Source organism: Phocoena sinus, chromosome 7, assembly GCF_008692025.1.
Source record: "Phocoena sinus isolate mPhoSin1 chromosome 7, mPhoSin1.pri, whole genome shotgun sequence".
In the NCBI taxonomy this organism is placed as follows: domain Eukaryota; kingdom Metazoa; phylum Chordata; class Mammalia; order Artiodactyla; family Phocoenidae; genus Phocoena; species Phocoena sinus.
The window spans coordinates 12,255,582-12,273,916 of NC_045769.1; the positions used below are offsets into that span (position 1 = coordinate 12,255,582).

General features: G+C 39.5%; 1 long non-coding RNA gene across 3 annotated transcripts in view; it reads left to right on the forward strand.

Annotated features, from left to right (window-relative positions):
* LOC116756452 overlaps positions 1-16,424 on the forward strand; it is a 57,130-nt gene extending 40,706 nt beyond the window's left edge. Inside the window, exons 2-6 of one of the 3 annotated variants that reach the window (XR_004350651.1) lie at positions 820-949; positions 1,578-1,658; positions 2,925-3,079; positions 13,366-13,585; positions 14,497-16,424. This is a non-coding gene — a long non-coding RNA (uncharacterized LOC116756452). Of the gene's footprint in view, positions 1-819; positions 3,080-12,062; positions 12,124-13,365; positions 13,586-14,496 lie in introns of all 3 variants that reach the window. The other 2 variants (XR_004350650.1, XR_004350649.1) reach the window with 2 other exon arrangements.
* Positions 16,425-18,335: the final 1,911 nt, after the last annotated feature.

An 18,335-nucleotide genomic window follows, 5' to 3' on the forward strand; every position in this document is an offset into this window, starting at 1 on the left:
TGTTTACTTATTTAGTGGACGGTCCGGTATACTATGGGGAAAAAGATGCACTTGGTAGACAGGAAACATTTTATTAAAAAATACTTATGCTGAAGCTACTTAATGAAAAGTACAACTTATTTTTTTCTATAAAATATTTTATTTTATCAATATAGCTTTTAATAACACCCAATCCACCCTATTACAGTATAAAGAGAAGTGAAATGGAAACAAAATTCCATTTTCCTTTTCCACTGAAAAGCCTTCTACTTGGTACCTACTTCATTTAGGGATGCCACAAAATGATGCATGGTCTCTCAGTGTCCCATTGTACACTGAACAGAATTAAGATGGAAACCTAGACAAGTATCAGAGCTAAATTCACTAGCAGGATAACTTTACATTATAACTCCATTTCTTAATACATTACGTTTTCATCAGAATTCTTAATAGAAATAAAGATTAAAGGAGGTGACTTCCAAGCTGCTGTTTTCAAGAACACCTGGTCTTGGATTCTGTCATGGATCTGACATTTATAACATTGCTCACTGCACACTTCCATCCATTCTATGAGCTCTCATTTATAGATCATATTTAGCGTCATAAAGATCTTTTACATGCATCATGGTATTTTACATTTGTGGAGTACTTTAGCATTTATGAAGCACATTCACCTCATGGTGGCATTTGAGTTTTACAGAAATCTTGTTGTATTAAAGAGGGGGCCCACAGAAGACCAGCGATATTATAAATCATCCCCAGGTCACACAGGTAAGAGATAACTCAATCTTCTAATGAGACTTCATTTGAATCCAGGGCTTCTGATTGCTTTTCTCACAGGAAAACACCAACCAACACACACAAAAAAACTTGCAGATTTGTGCAAAGTGGGGACAGTGAACAGAATCTGAAGAACAGAACTCATGACATAAAATTCCTGTGTGCTCCGTGCAGCCCTTACTAGGTCAAGGTAGGTGTGTTGCCCTTTTCCATATTACGTTATTTCAGCTATATGAAGTGCACCAGGATGACACCAGCATGGCACTGACTTGATTTAGAACTGAGCCACACACCTGTTCTTCTAAATATAAACAAATTTGCAACCTGAGCTACTTGCAGTCACTGGAGGGTAATCAAGTGAAAGTTGGGACCGGCGCCTGCCTGCAGCCTGACCCTGGACTTACAAAAGCACAAGGACGAAGAAAGCGTCACGCCAGGCAGGATGTTTGGCATTGCAATCTGGTGGTCACAGTGACCTTTTATCTCACCAGAGAGATTGTAATTATTAGCTTTATGATCCTTATTGTTATTTTAAAATGTGCTTAGTTTGCTCTTGTGGTTCAGCTTGTACCCAGCTTGTTGAACTTTCCAGGTCCACTTGGTTTGTATATGTGAAAGTTGCCTCAGTTGCCGTGTTTGGAGAAAGCTTATCTGAAGGAAAATTGTTTGCTGCATTCCAGAACACTAAATTAAATCTATAATATATTTTCAGTGTCCATGTGAAGGCAATATTGTTCCAGAGTCTAGAGTTCCTGGCTAGTCAAAGTATGTGACTATTCCTCCTTGATACTATGATGTCTCTTTCCATTCTTGCTCAGAGGGAAAGAAATCATACTGGGGCCCTTGGAAATGTTCCACATTATCCTTAACTGATGGGAGACTACAGAGGCGATGCAAATGTAAGTAGCCCCGGGCTTCCCTGGTGGCGCAGTGGTTGAGAGTTCGCCTGCCGATGCAGGGGACAAGGGTTTGCGCCCCGGTCCGGGAAGATCCCACATGCCGCGGAGCAGCTGGGCCCGTGAGCCATGGCCGCTGAGCCTGCGCGTCGGGAGCCTGTGCTCCGCAACGTGAGAGGCCACAACAGTGAGAGGCCCGCGTACCGCAAAAAAAAAAAAAAAAAAAAAAAATGTAAGTAGCCCCGTGGCAGGCGTGTTATGGTGCACATGATGGAATGGTACAGAACTGGGGGACTTGATTGATCTGATTGGCCAGAACTCTTAAGATGGTCCAGATTATGATCATCAGTAGGTTCTGAAAGCATTATTTCTAGATGCTGAGCATCAGCAGAGAAGTCTCTTAATTCTCTTTCAAAATGACTGTCATGCAGTTGCAGAAGATTTGTTTGTTGACATTTTTGAATAGATAGAAAAGCACCAAAGAATAGTAAAACTGTTGCCATCTTTTGATTTGCTTATATGTTCCTCCATCTTCAACCTGGTAGTTTGATGAATTCTACTAAAATGTCTTCTAGTGTGAATAGATATATTGAATTCTTGGGGTAAACCCTACTTGTGTATGGTGAAATGTTACATGTTTAGATCGATATAGAGAGATTAATGGATACATGTAGATTGATCTAGCTGAGATGGTGATAGAGCTGTAGTTAAGTTCTCCCTTTGAGAGAACCTGCTGCAAAGAGTCACTGGCAGACAGACTCAGCTGCTGTCACTTGGGAACTACCTTACCATTCGCGTGTGGCCATGCTCTCCCTGGTCTGTGCTCAGCCAATGACTGAGCACAGGAGGAAGATTAGAGCTGGGCATTCCTGCTCCACCAAGAGGATGAGTCAAAACAATATTACAGCCCAGGGGAGTGGTGGAGACTAACGTCACCATTAAAGACCTTAAATGTGGTGTCCTTCACCATATCTTCATGTAATTCATTAGTCTGCTCCCTGCAGAAACTGGATGAATCCTGAAGAATGACTATAGCCTACAACAAATAATCAAGTAGCTCTGATCACAGCTGCTCTACAGGGTATGGTATGATTGTCAGAGTTAATTTATAAGGTCTCAGGTACATTGCAAGTGGCCATGGATTTGGTGAGTGCATTCTTTTCTATCCCAACCAGAAGAGAAGGACAGAAAGCATGCACATTCATGAGGACTACACAACGATAAGCACAGGTTTCCCCAATGGCTATGTTAACTCTCTTCCTCTTTCAGGATGCGATCCAAAGATACAAATCCACCTGCATATCCGAAAGAACACCACATTGCTCCCATATATCAACGGTGCCATGTTGATGTGGCAGGCTGAGCAAGAGGTGCTTAATATGCTGGAGACCTTGGTGAAATACACGCACTCTGGAGAACGAGAGGTAAATTCAGTGATGAATCAGGGACCCATCGCTCTGGTAAACTTCTAGGAATCCAGTTGTCAGGAGATTTCCAGTACATAATCTCCAAAGTATAAGTCAGTTGGCTAGAGCTTGTGCTGCCTACTGCTGAGAAGGCAGGGGGCACAGCTCCTTGTAAACTGCTTCAGGTTCTGGAGGCATCGCATTCTACACCCAGGTCCTAGGAATACAGCTCTGTTTCATGTGCTGGGTGACATGGAAGGCTGCTAAATCTGAATGGGGCTTAGAGTAGGAAAGGACTCTGTTTAGTAGGTCAGGCTGTGGTGTGAGCAGTTCTGCTATTTGGGACATAGAGTCCAGCCACCTCTATGTTCGAAATGTCAGTGATAGAAAAAGATAAAGCATGGAAAAAATGGCAAGCCTAAAAACTGGGAGGATTACAGTGAAAGGCCCTTGATGTTCTAGAACAAGGTCATGCCATTTGAGTGAGAATTATATGGCTTTTGAAAAAACAACCCGATGTTTTATTGGGCTCTGGTAGAGGCAGAACATTTCACTACGGTGCGCCTAATAAACATGCATCTAGAACTATCCGTTATAAGCTAGGTCCTCTTGGACCACCAAGTCATACAATCAGGTGGGCACAGCAGCAATCCGTTGTAAGATGGAGATCATACATCAAGAATGGAAGTGTAGACACAACAAATAGTAAACAGCATGAGCAGATAGCTCAGATCCTCATATCTCCCACCAAAATTGCACCAGCACTTTTTCTCAAGCTTGTCCCTATGACTATACTATAGGGGGAAGTTCCTATATGGCCGAAGGAGGAGAAAAGCCCAAATTGGATTTACAGATGGGTGAGCTTGGTGGGTTGGTGTGAACTAAAAATAAAAAGAAGCTGTATTATGGCTACAATCAGGGTAACCCTGAGAGTCAGTAAAGAATAATTTTTCCAAAGATAGAGTTGTGAGCAGTGCTTGTGTGTTGAAGAAAAAGTAACTAAAGGTGGTCAGAGTCTGTAAGGAAAAGGATTGGGAAGTTGGAGACAAGGAGGTGGATGGACATTTGGGGGTGGGCACGGTGTGCGAAGACTTTGTGTGCCCACTGCAAAGCACTTACCTCTGAAAAGGCACTGGAAAACCGAGGAGACAGATGATTTAGCCAGTTTGTGTTAGCCGACCTCCATCACTGGCGAAGCCCAGAACTGGCAATGAGGGTGTATGAACTGAGTGGCTGAGATGAAGGCTACACGTGGACTCCTCCTTCCCGTAGTCAATCTAGCTACAGCTGCCTCTGTATGTTGAATGTTCAACCTATTAGCAATAGAAGCTAATGTTGATACCCAATATGACACTTTGCTCCAAAAATCTAATTAGCAACTTGGTGGCAAGTTGACTATATTCAGTGTCTTCCATTCTGAAGAACCAGTGGTTAATCCCTACAGGGACAGAGACCTATTCTGGTATGGGTTTGCCTTTCTCACCAACAGACTCAGCCAGAACCACTTGTGAAGGCTTATGAATGCCTAGTCCACAGACATGGGACACCACATAGCACAGAATCCAACCAGGGCACCCACATTTCAGCCAAGAGGGTGGAGGAGTGGGCCTGTGACCATGAATCCATTGGTTAAATCACATACCACCTGAAAGAGGCAGTCTGATAGCACATTAGAACAGCCTACTTCATGAAGGCAGAGCTGAAATGCTAGTCTGGTAGTAGTCCTTTGCAAAATGAGGTGCTGTCTTTCAGGACACAGTATATGCACTAGATAAGACACTTCTATATAATGCTGTGTCCTTATCAAGAAGAATACATGACATATATACACTAATATGTATAAAATGGATAACTAATAAGAACCTGCTGTATAAAAAAATAAATAAAATAAAATTCCAAAAAAAAAGAAGAATATATGAGTCCAAAAACCAAAGGATCTTGTTTGCCATTGTTCCCAATGACCCAACTACAGAATCGTTTATATATCAAATAATTGAGAGCAAGAGAAATGTCAAATTATGGTATATAACATGACAGAATGATAATTAATAGCTATAATTATTGAAATTAAGAATATTTATTATGTATTGACATTATATAGGATAATTTTTAACTCTCACCCCCACAACCCTGGGTTCTTCAGGCTTAGATATTCTAATCTCCAAAGGGCATTCACTTTTGCTAGGAGACACAACTAAGTTTCCATTTAAATATAAGCTATGCCTGCCTCCAGGGCACCTTGGACTCTGTGTGTCCAGGTACCAGCAGGTAAGGAGGTGTCTTCATTCCAGGGGTAACTGACCCTGGGCAGAATGAGGAGGGAAGGCTGCTTTTACACAATAGAGACAAAGAAATGGAACCCAGGTCTCCAAGGTTTGGTATTTGTTTTTTATTTTCTTCTTTCAAGGTTATTAGACTCATTTTTTTCCAGAAAATATATTTGGTTGAAATACCTTCTGAGACTTCTCATGTTTGATACCTTTCTGTTTCTCTTATCTCACCTCACTATAACTTTCTTGTTTCACAGTACTCTTCATCAAAACTCTGTGGACATTGCTTCATTGACTTCTGTCATTTTATGTCATGAAAAGAATTTTAATCTGCAACTACTATATAATTTTTTTGTAGGCAACCCCTTTATTATTCTGCCACTGTTCATGCAAGAATTTTGTTTCCTTTATTTTTGAAATAAAAACATGTCATAAAATATATGGCTTTTTTTCATTTGTTTTTTCTGGCAATCAAGGGCCCCTTTGACCCCAAACCTCAAACCTGTTGAAGAAAAAAATTTTTTTTTTTAAATGTTATTTTGAGTATTGCCTCTCATCCTTCTCTTCTGTTTTCTCCTGAAACTGTTGTTACACGTGTGTCATTGTTCTTTGATACCTTTTCCATGTCTCTTATCTTTTCTCTGTTGTGGCCTCTCCCGTTGCGGAGCACAGGCTCCAGATGCGCAGGCTCAGCGGCCATGGCTCACGGGTCCAGCCGTTCCGTAGCATGTGGGATCTTCCCGGACCGGGGCACGAACCCGTGTTCCCTGTATCGGCAGGCGGACTCTCAACCACTGCGCCACCAGGGAAGACTCATATCTTTATTCTTAACTCTTAGTTATTGAATAATCTGTAAAGCACATCTTCTGCTGTAATAGACTAAGGTTTCAGGTGTTCTAATGAAGGTTTTACTGCCAGCATTGCAATTTTAAATTTGGAAATAGGCATTTCTTCCAGATCTCAGATGGCTTGACTTAGTGCTTGACTAGTACAGATTCAAAAATATAATATTCTCTTTAACTTTTCACCAAGTCTTTCTCCTTTTATTACACTGAATCTGCTGAAGTTGAGGAATATTTGGTTGATTTCTTCGATTGGGTCATTTCTTTTGAATTAATGTCTCTTTTTATGTGTTTGCTTATTTTTCTCTGTTCATCCTTTCAGGTCAAAGGTTGTCTAATATCAAAAGATTCTGGTAAATTCCAGTGGATATTGTGTGGTCCCTTAGACTTTTCAGGCTCAGAGGAGGGGAAAGTAACACTTTTATATTTATATAATAATTGTATTCACCAGGTAGTGATATGTATTACGAGGGATTGAGAGGTAGGGAGAGCTGAAGGTGGGATACTTTGCACTCTGCCAAGGAGTTTTTGTTTAGTTTTCTTTTAGCTTTATTAAAGTATAATTGACAAATAACATTGTAAGATATTTAAAATGTACAGTACAATGATTTGTTATACGTGATATACATATTCATCGTGAAAGAATTCCCCCCATCAAGTTAATTAACACATACATCATCTCACGTATTTCCTTTGTGTGTGTGTGTGTGTGAGAACATTTAAGTTCTACTGTCTTAGCAAATTTCAGTTATACAATAATTCTGCTATCACCATGCTATGCAGTAAATCCTCAGACCTTATTCATCTTAAAGCTGAAAGTTTGTACCCTTTTATCAACCTCTCCCTCTTTCCCCCACATTTCAGCCCCTGGCAATTAATTTTCTACTCTCTGTTTCTATCAGTTTGAATTTTTTGGTTAAGATTCCACACATAAGTGAAGTATTTGTCACCTTGTATATTGTGGATATTAACCTCTCATTGAATATGTGGTTGGCAAGTATTTTCTCCTTTTCCATAGGTTGCCTTTTCATTTTGTTCATAGTTTGCTTTGATGTGCAGAAGATTTTGTTTGATGTAGTCCCACTTGTTTATTTTTTGCTTTTCATTGCCTTTGATTTTAGTGTCAAATCCAAAAAATCATTGCCAAGACCAGCTTTAATGAATTTGTTTATTAGTTCTGACAGGTTTTGTGTGGAGTCTTTAGGGTTTTCTATGTATAGTATCATGTTATCTGCAAATAGAGAACATTTTATTTCTTTCTTTACAATTTGTATGCCTTTTTTATTGCCTAATTGCTTTGTCTAGGACTTCCAGTCCTATGTTGAATAAAAGTGGTGAGAGTGGGCGTCCTCATCTTGTTCTTGATCTTAGAGGAAGAGCTTTCAGCTTTTCACTGTTAATACTATGTTAGCGTTTCTGTCTCCTGATAGACAGTGTACTGATGGGCCCAAGAAAGCATTTCCCTTTGATTTTTTTGTTTTCATTTCTCTGTTTACAATACTCATCTGTTCTTGAATCTTTTCTACTTTTTCCAATGAGGCCTTGACATATTAATCATAATTATTTTAAAGACCTATCTGATAATTGCAACATCTGTGTAATATCTGAGTCTGTTTCTGAAGCTTGTTATGTCTCTTTAGATTGCTCTTTTCCTCCATCTCTCCTTTCCTCCCTCCCTCCCTCCCTCTCTCCCTTCCTTCCTCCCTTCCTTCCTTCCTCCCTCCCTCCCTCCCTCCCTTCCTCCCTCCCTCCCTCCCTCCTTCCCTCTCTCCCTTCCTTCCTCCTTTCCTTCCTTCCTCCCTCCCTCCCTCCCTCCCTCTCTCCCTCCCTTCCTCCCTCCCTCCCTCCCTCCCTCTCTCCCTTCCTTCCTCCCTTCCTTCATTCCTTCCTTCCTCCCTCCCTCCCTCCCTCCCTCCCTCCCTCCCTCCCTTCCTTCCTCCTTCCCTCCCTCTCTCCCTTCCTTCCTTCTTTCTTTCCTTTTTGTTTGGAATGCTTTATACATTTTTGCTGAGAGCTGGATATGTTGCTTTGGGTATTAGAACCTGTGGTAAATAGGCCTTCATTGTGAGGACTTATGTTGATATGGTTAAGAATTGGGCTGTGTTTTTGTTTGTTGGAGCTTTGGTGCCAGATGTTTTAATTCTCTCTACATTACTTGCTTTGGTTTTTTTATCTTGAGCTTCCCTCTGCATTCCTCCTCAGAGAGAGTATGCACCTTGCACTGTTGTTATCCTAGAGCCTCATTAATTTGGTGGTTGGTGTGAGGGTGGGTTTAACTTTCTCTAATCTATGATAAATCTCAGTCTTTCAGTGGACTTATTTCTCTGGGCTGTGACCTTCCCAAATGTTGTTCCAGTGGTTGCTCCCTGTTAGGTGAGACAGGAAAGCTATAGAGGATTAGAGTGAGAGGAATGCCTTTGCCAGCTGGGATAAGGTTCTGGTAATTTTCTTCCTCTGAGGAGTAGGTCATTTTTGTGGAGTATGCTCTGGGTAAATTTCACAATGATTACTCTTTCCCTTCCCTTGCCAAGGTCAGGAGGCCCTCTTTCTGGGATCTTCACAGTGAGTACCTCGTATGGTTCCTGGAAGTACAACTCGCCAAAGTGTGGGGATCCCCTTAAGTCTGCATCCTCCAGGAGTTTCTCATTCTTATTCTAGTCCACATTCAGTCTCCATCAACTTATCAAAACTATCCTCTAATTTTCTTCCTAGTTTATAGCTCCAGTGGTCATATCTATCTGCTTTAGGGAAGCAACTCTGACTCTAAATTCACCTTTCTCTCCAGACTTTTGGAGTGATGATTTGTTATGCAACTTCAGTTTTCTGATGGGTCTGAAAAAAGTGTCGATTTTAATTTGTTCATTCTTTTATTCTAAGGATGGTAGTAACAACTTCCAAGGTCTTTATTATGCCGGGGCTGAATATAGAAGTCCATGTGCTTTTTTTTTTTTTTGCTGCATTCATCTTACTTCCATATTTTAATTATCCATAGAGAGGCTCAATACTCCCATAGGAAGCAAGTTGTTTTAAATATGGGAGATACAACGCAAGGAAGAATTCAGCTTTAGTATACAAAAGATACAGATGCTTTCCTATTATTTACTAACTATGACGAACGATGCTCAGTACTTCCCTTTTATCCATTTACTCTTCATAAAAACCTTACGAAGTAGTTACTACTTTGATTCTTATTTTACAGATGAGGAAACTGAGGCACAGAGAGATTAAGCCACTTGCTTCTGGTCTCACAGCTATTAAAAGGCAGAGCTGGAAGTTGAATCCCAGTAGACTGCCTCCAGAATCTGCTTGTTTAAATGTTGCTGTGTGCAGTCTCTCCTCTGTTAGCAAAACACTTCCAAATGTGCACAAATCTGCAAACATTGTGAAAATACCAGTGTCAGACCTATGACCTCTCTGAAATTCCTGATAGTATAGCAGATAAATTTTATTGGGCAATTTTGATTAGCAGTAGGTTTTCTATAGCTTTAGACTATTTATCTACGTATACACTTTAGGTTATAGATAGATACATTAAAACTCACACTAGATAAAAATACATGTAAGTGAGGAAGTTATGAACTAAGAAAAAATAAGGTAAACTAAGGGTTGACCTTATTCTAACCTTATAACCATGCTACTTGTTGCAAGACTTTAAGGCCAGGGCTAGTGTGAGGCATCCTGACTTGGTCCTTGGTTCTTGTGCTCTAGGCATCTTACTGGCCTCACCATAGCTCTGATCCTGAGGCGGTTCCTAGAAGATATGGTCATGAACTTGTCTGGACTGGGTTTTATAGCAATACATACAAAAAGGGAAACATGATTAATGCCACAAAGCTAGTAACTTATGAAAAACACAATTATTGTTAGAATTTGGAGTGAGAAAAAAATTTCCAGTGGTTCCTCAAAGCAATATCTTGATGTAATATTATGAAAAATCTTCTCAAAACATCAGAGTGGTAAAAACAAGGAGTGTCATCGGAAGAGGCCCAGGGCATGATATCTAAATGTAATTCAGTGAAAGTGGTGACCTCATATGAGGTCTCAAGGGAGGATACTCCCATGGTCCAGGCTTATCCTTTATTATATTATTTACTTCTAAGTCCCATTCAGAGGAATAAGGGACTTAAATTTTATTGACCTAATTTGTTTATTTTATTTAATATGCTGAATAATTATAGTGTGTGTGTGTTTGTGTGTGTGTGTGTGTGTGTGTGCGTGTGTTTGGTGAGGGCGCAGCCTCAATTATCAGTTCAAATTTATCTACAATTCATACAATGTGAGACACTTCTGAATGACCTTAAATGTCTTTAATTGTAGTTCAGGATTCATGACTGATAAGCACAAAATTAGATCTAACAAAATGAGGAAATATGTAATTATCAGGAATGCAGTGGTAATGAGAACAACAGAAAGTTAGAGATAGTAGCAAACTAACATTGGCTTGGCTTGACTCTTGCCGTGTGGGAAGCCCAGAAGGAATTAACCTGATGAATTCTTCAATCATTTCTTTATCTAATGATCAGTCATATTTGGTACCAAGACAGATGGTAGTGTTCTGCTGATGTTGACACAGCTTTGAATAAGAAAACGTGTGAAAACTCAATAGCTCCTCCTACAAGAACTTCATTAATATTCAGTTATTAGATTTAACTTGTAGTTGGATGTGTTGGTGGATGGTGCTCAGGGCTTGTTAGGGATGGGAGTACTTCCATAAAGCAGCACCAGATTAAACAACAATAAAGAAATCTAAATGTTCTCACTATTGGATATGAGACTGGTGTAATATTCTTGTTAAAAATCTGCTTTCCCCTCATTCCAGTTATATTTTCTGTTGGAGGTTGTGGCTTCCTGTGGACTATAATTCTTTCTTTTGTCTCATAATTCAGTTGATAGAGTAAAACATGTTTTTAAAATTTCTTGGGAGAATTATCAGCCTTTCTATCTTTGGGGTCAAGTTATTGACCTTCAACTTCTATGAGTCCTCATTTCCCATTTTGACCCCTACTCTTGAAGAGCAAGTCATGGTTTTGGAAGGAAGAGACACCATATTTCAGATGACTTTATCGAGAATATTTTCAATGAGAATGAGTTAACTGGGTCACAGGGACTCTGGCTTTATAAGATATAGATAGCATGGATGATCTAACATGCAGTGTTTCTCTTTCTAAAGGTAGAGATTAAAACTAATGAATGGTTCAGCAACAATTTGATTATCCCTCTGTTCCTTAGGAAAGACAAAATGTCCAATAATTCTGGACTGTATACTACAGTTAACATCTCACAAGTACATGGGTTTTCTTCTTGTTATTCTTCGTGTCACATTTGGTTCCTATAGGAGGGAGTGTGGATTGCATAATGGATCTGTTACATCACCCAAATCTTATTCTTTGTACTGGGAACCTCACAAAGAGTTGAAATCCTTTACCATGGTAACCACCAGCACAACAAAATTCTGAGTTGTGTATCACATTTTGTTTTTTTGGAAACATCTGAGTAATTTATTTTGGTTAATTTTAAATTTCTTCTCAGATTCAGTTGAAGTGCTAACCCCTCCACATATTCTTTCTTAATTCCTTTCCCTTGGAGCAAATCTTTTAATCTTACATTTTTATAGGGTTTCTTGTTTTCTACCCTGAATTATGGTTAACAGTGCCCAGGTCTCATTGTCCTTATTGAACTGAGTTCCTTTTAAAGGCAAGGTGAACATCTGATTCAACACTAAATCTTTCAAAGATCTGGCTAAGTGTTTCTTAAAGAGTTGGTGTCCAATGTATATTTGTTGAATGACTATGTAAGAGATGCTAGTTGGCCAATGCAAAGACAATGGGTAAGAAAAAAGTATCCGTCTATTAATGGGTTTTGAGTATTTTTTTTTTTTTTTGAAAATAGGCTTAATACCATACATGGGATGTGGCTGAAGCTACTGAAATACATCATAGGTGACCCAGAGGTCAGTTGTCCCTTCATCCTCCTCCTGAAACTAACTGTCCATGTTATCCCCCATCCTAATAAGAGAAAATCAAATATTCATCAGTGTAGAATCTACTGAAGATGTGCCAGGAAAAGAAGAGGAGTGGGTTATAGCATAAACAATTTAGATTTTAGAAAAGTTCATGGATTGACCTTTACTTGTTTTCTTCTCCTAAGTTCCTCTAGTCCCTTTTCATCTTTCCTTCCATAAAGTACCCACCTTCCCCTAAATACAATCTCCTCCTCTCAAGTACTTCTCCAGGTCTCCAAGTCTCTCACCACTCTATTGTATGTAGAAGTTGCCTCTCCTGAACTATTACAGTGCTCAGCAAAATGCCCTCTGGTTAGCAGCATCCAGCGTCCTTAAAAGGTGTTGGGGGATGATATGTATTCAATAATTCAAAAGGACCTTTATTAAAATGGTTAAATGCTGTTAATAATTAATGCATTAACAAAAATTAACATTATCTGATAATATGCCTGTCTTAGATGTGACAGATGGAAAAGTTCTGTAATATACACAGAATTGTAGCCATTTATTTGTTTGGAGAAGATTAAAATAAATGAGCCCCATAATGCAAGCTATAACCCATCTCAGGAATCTTTCAGTTTTGTGGGTCTAACTGGAAATGACCAAGGAGCTCCTGATTCTGTGTGAAAACCATTTTAGGTTATTCCAATACACCTTCACATGCTTGCTCACGGTCAATGGGAATACATTTCTTGGACATTGCTTAAAGAGAATAAAGAATATCGTGAACTCCATGAAGCTAAGGTTGCACGGAGCAAAATTTGGAAGGAGGTTTCATTGTTGATTTCAGTATGCCCCCAAGCTCTCCTTCTTTCACAGTTTCATCCTAAAATTCCTCTACCGCTATTCTCTTTTTGCTGAAATGCGTTTGATGACTCTGAAAGACAATTGACTTAGTATTAACCTGTATAATTTAGCCTTGTGATTTTACTTATTTATTTATTTGGCTGCACCACGCAGCAGGCAGGAGCTTATTTCCCCAACCAGACATTGAACCTGTGCCGCCTGCAGTGGAAGCGTGGAGTCTTAACCACTGGACCTCCAGGGGAGTCCCTATAGCGCCTTGTTATTTTGATTATCATTCAGAACTAATGATTTGACCATTATTCGGAATTAATGATTAAATTGATACAATTACCATTATTTTCATTATTATTTTTAATGAGCAGAGCTAATTTCACCATTTCCCAGATGTTTCGTCTTGCTGTGGATGTTCTACTCTGGTTTCCAACAGACCACTCATCGTCTTATAAGAAGCCATAGATGGCCATAGTCTTATGGCCAATCATGCCTTTCCCTTCAACTCTGCCTGCCTTAATTCTACACCTCTCCCTAGATCAATTGAGACCATCAAGGTCTGAGTTTACTTAACGTTAATCTGGAGAAGTGAAAAACAGCTCAGTCATTTTTGGTAAGGAAACTGACAGTGTGGGTATAATAGAGGTTGGTCCATGCGGTCACATGTACTTTATCAGAATGAGAAGGGGTCAAGGGGTTGAAGCAAGAGTAGCCACGGTTGTGTAAGTATTTCTACTGGGGATCTCCTTGGCCTCATTTTAGGAAATAGTCCAATAAGTTAGTAGTCATAGAGTGATTACAAGAGAGAAGGCTAGCTAAGAGTCAATGACTGGAGGGTAGGGAGGCTTTTAGAAGCCTAGCTATGAAGAGGTGACTTCGCATAAGGCCACATGGTATCGAACAATTACATCTTGAGTGACTCACTAATGCATGAAGTAACTCAGGGAGTCACCAAAAACAAAACAAAACCAAGCACACACACACACACACACACACACACACACACACACACACACACACACGCTACAGACTGGTGATTACTTTTCTGAATTCCCTTTCCTTTCTATGGAGATTTGCCCCAACGAGTGTTTTCAGTCAGCACTATTACGGTTCCACTTTACAAATTTGGCTTGGAGGCAAACAAATTTCCATTAAAGGGCCTTTATTTCGTACAAGAACATAACTGTTAAAGACATATTTAAACAAAACTATAACAAGTGTGATAAAGTCATTTCACCACACAGCCTTGAGTGTAACCATAATTAATGTCATTTTCAAATATGAAGGACAGACTCTTCTCTATTTTAAGAAAGAAGCATTTGAAAATAATTTACATTCCAATTATCTCAACATGAATGTCAGCTGCATTTAGTCTGCATCACTGAGCTGAAAAGGTGTATAAAGCCAGCTGCTGACCACTGTGGTCATTTTTAGAAGAGCTATATATTTTATTAGGTCAGTTGAAGCAAATTGAAGCATCTCTGTTTTCTAACATTCATTCATTCTTTTTTTTTTTTGTTTTAGGAGAAAGAGGGATGGACATTACAGAGGACAGGATGGTGTGATGGATTAGTAGGAGGTGCCTAGGTCTAGCGTAATAGTCATTGAGATGTCTTCAGTGTTAATAGGTTAGGTAGTAGATTGTTTTGATGTGTTTGCAGTACCCAACCATCCTGGAAACTGGAGTCTTCGCTGGCATTGTCTACAGAGAGGCCAAAGCTTGAACAGTGTTTAGTCTTAGCCACCGGCATCCTTTTCAGAGGTCAGACTGCAGGAGGCACAGGAGGGAAGTGGGTGGAATGACCTAGACAGAACTTGAGTCTCTTGTACTGCTTTTGTCCTTAAAGCCGTACTCTTCACAAGATATTCATTAACTTTTTGTGGCCATGCTGGACTTCAGGTGCAGAGTTGAATTGACTCAATCAATTATATCCCCTGTTATTAGCACAATATTACTACTGTTCAAATCATAACTCCATGACTAATTTGTCCCCTTTTGGCCCTTTTCCCAGTTCTATCCCTTTCTTCTGCACTGTCCTTTCCATCCATCTTCAACCAGGGACTTAAAATTTGTAAATGTCCAGCAACATATAAATATTGCTTAATATATAATTTTAAAATTGACACAAATAGATTATTTGGTATGAATTATACACACTGCAACTTGATTTTTTCCCCTTCAGTGTTATGTTTTTGGCATCTGTTTATGTTGATAAATGTAGCTTGATTCTTTTAACTGCAGTGTAGTAATCCATGGTATAATTATACCACATTTTTTCTACCTATTCTTCCACTGACAAGCATTGAGAGTGTTTCCAAATCTCTGTCACTGTCAGGTTTACAGCATAAATAATTTTCTTCGGGGTTAATCGCAAGATTTGGAATTTCTAAGGCTTGAAGCATACGTATTTTCAAATTTGTTTTTCAAAATGGCTATATGAACTTTTTCTCCCATCTGAAGCACAAGACAATTTCCAAATAAATTTATATGTAAACAATAGTCATTTAAAAGAAAACAGAATCTCCCAGGGACAAGGTTACGATATTATCCAAGGCTAGGTGAGTTGAAGTTCTTGACAAGGACTTCCTGTGGGACTAATCTGTGGTCACTGGCAAAGCATTTCTAGGTGACCATGTCTGAGGCTGGACAGAAATGACCATAGAATCAGCCACCAGTAGTGCTCTATTTGTCAGTTGATTGGTGTTTTTTAGGAAGCTGATGAAATTTGACCGATCGCATTGCGCACTGACTTCATATCAACATTCAGGTGACCCAACGCATAGGCCAGACACTCCTTTCAACCTGCTGGAGGCCCAGCATGACACTCTGGGGTCAGCGACTTACTGAAGCATCAGACCATCTCTGCCAGAAGGCTTGAATTAAGCAGCTACAGAGAAAACAGTTGTGAAAGATTCATCATCACAGTATGTCTATTATTGGAATTAAGACACCTTCTAACTGTGGCATAGATTTGCATCGATTGCTATAGGCTGTGAGTAACACGCTGCCTTTCCTGCTTGCACCGCACTCACTGTCTTTGGACTGGAGGTCGGGATATGTGGGCTGACTTCCTTTCTTTGTTGGAGTCTACTTCTGCATTGCAGGGACCATGGGGTGTTAAATGAAATATATTTATGTTAGGTGATTTGACTTGGTGTGCAATCATCAAACCTAATATTTTGGGGAACAATTATTTGACACCTAGAAATTGGAGCATATGATCTCTCAAAAATGTTTTATGTGAATTTTGTGTCAGAGGCAAGCTGGGAGATGCTGACACTAAGGTATTGTATGTGGAAACAAGCAAAGAGAATGCCTGGAATTAGGATTTTCAATGGCCATGTTTACAATGTCTTAACAATTTTGTCTCTCATATTACTGTTCCTCTGATGTCCTTGCAAAGCTGAATAAGGAGGTGTAGTTTATATTAAAGATAGTGTTGTAATTAGAAGGGGTGTGTTCTTATCTATACAGTATGTTTTGAAAGTCTTTTTTGAGCTTCCCAAGGTGCTCTAAATTTCACAAACAATAACTATTAGTGATAAAAGTCACCATCTGTTGAACATGTAGCAGACATAGTGTTAAATGCCTTGAGTCATTTGATCCTTACAACAATTTTAAAGCTATGTACCATTACCTGCATTTCCAAAGTATGGAAGCTACATTTAGGCTGAAAACTTAAATAACTTTCTTTATGTTAAGGTGATCAGTATTAAAATACCCGTAGGAAGTGTGAATTTGTTACTCATTGTTTGTCAGGCACCCCCAAGGGGAAGCAAATATGCCAGAACAAAGAGCCAAGATTCACCTGACATTATCAAAGATAAACTTCTCTATAGCATTTACACAGGCGGTCCTCAACTTCTATACATCTTCCTTTTGTGTAATCCCTACTTTTTACATTTTACACTGATGCCTCTGGTCGCTTTTCACTTGTTGAATTCAGACTCTCATTTCTCAGTGGTCAATGAACGTTTTGAACTATAATATGGTGGTACCAAGTATGTCTATGGTTCAATTTCAGGAACATTTTTATTTTCGTGTATATAGCAGTGCTTATTTGTGTAATTCTAAATGTCTTTTTACTTTTAATTTAGCTTATAAAAATAGTAATTGGAAAACACAAAAGTTCCATTACTTACAATAATAGTAAGGGAAAATTTACTATAATGGTAATGGAGAGGAGGATGGATGTCATTAATCTCAATTGGGTGCTTGATAGACAAATATAGCTACTGAAATTATACATCCATAAGTTTCTGCACTTTAAAATATAACATCTAACTTATTGTTTTATTTGGAGACACTTTGCAGAAAACATGTTTTTTGCATCATGGTGATTTCCCTTCCTAGGAACTGAACAGTTTCCTGCTGGTAAGATCTCCTTGCACCCCAAAGCTTTGTCCCTTGTGGGAAAGTTGCTTTCTGCCCGCTTGTGGCAGTGATGGAGGGGTGAGCTGGAATGAAGCCTCAAGGTAAAAGGTTGGACAGAAGGATCATCCAGGAGAAAGCTCTAAGACCAAATGCAGGCCATCTCGAAACTCGAGGTGGAATAGTGGTGGGAATGCACCTGCCAGCTGGTTATTAATGGGCTTCAACAATACAGAATCATGAAGTGAGGCAATCCTCAAAGCTTCTTTGATATAAGTGAAGGTATAAATACATAACACGAGACATAACAGTTTCTTGAATTATTCTTGATTTCTCTCTTCCTGTTACCCCACATCTAATCTGATAGAAAACCAGCTTGACTTTGTTTCCAAAGTCTTCTCAGAATACAAGTGCTTATTATCACCTCCACTGTTCAACCTGCTAAAGCCACTATCACCTCTGACCTGAATTTCTGAAACAGCCTGTTATTTCATACTTGCCCCCATGGTCACATCAGACAGAATGGGTCTTTCAAAAGGGTTAGGTTCCTCTGCTCAAAACCTTCCAATGGCTGCTCATCTTAGAGTGAAGGTCAAAGACTTTGAAATGACCTACAGTCCCATGTATCCTACAGGTTGTATATTTATGCTGTGCCCCACCTCCACCCTAGGTCTTCTCTGACTTCTCTCATTACCTTCTCCTGCTTCTCTCACCTCTGACCACTACAGGTTCACTGGTCTCTTTGCTCTTCCTTGAACTTGTCAAGCATGCTCCCTTTACGCAGACCGTTTCCTAGATGTCCACATGACTGGCGCTCTCATGGTTTTTCAGTCTTTGCTCAATATGATTGCCTAAATGAGGTCTACCCTGTCCACCTTTTTTAACCAAAACAACCATTTTATTTTAGTATAGCTTTCAGATTTACAGAAAAGTTGCAGAGATAGTAGAGTTCCCACCTACCTCATTCCCAATTTCCTCTGTTGTTAACCTA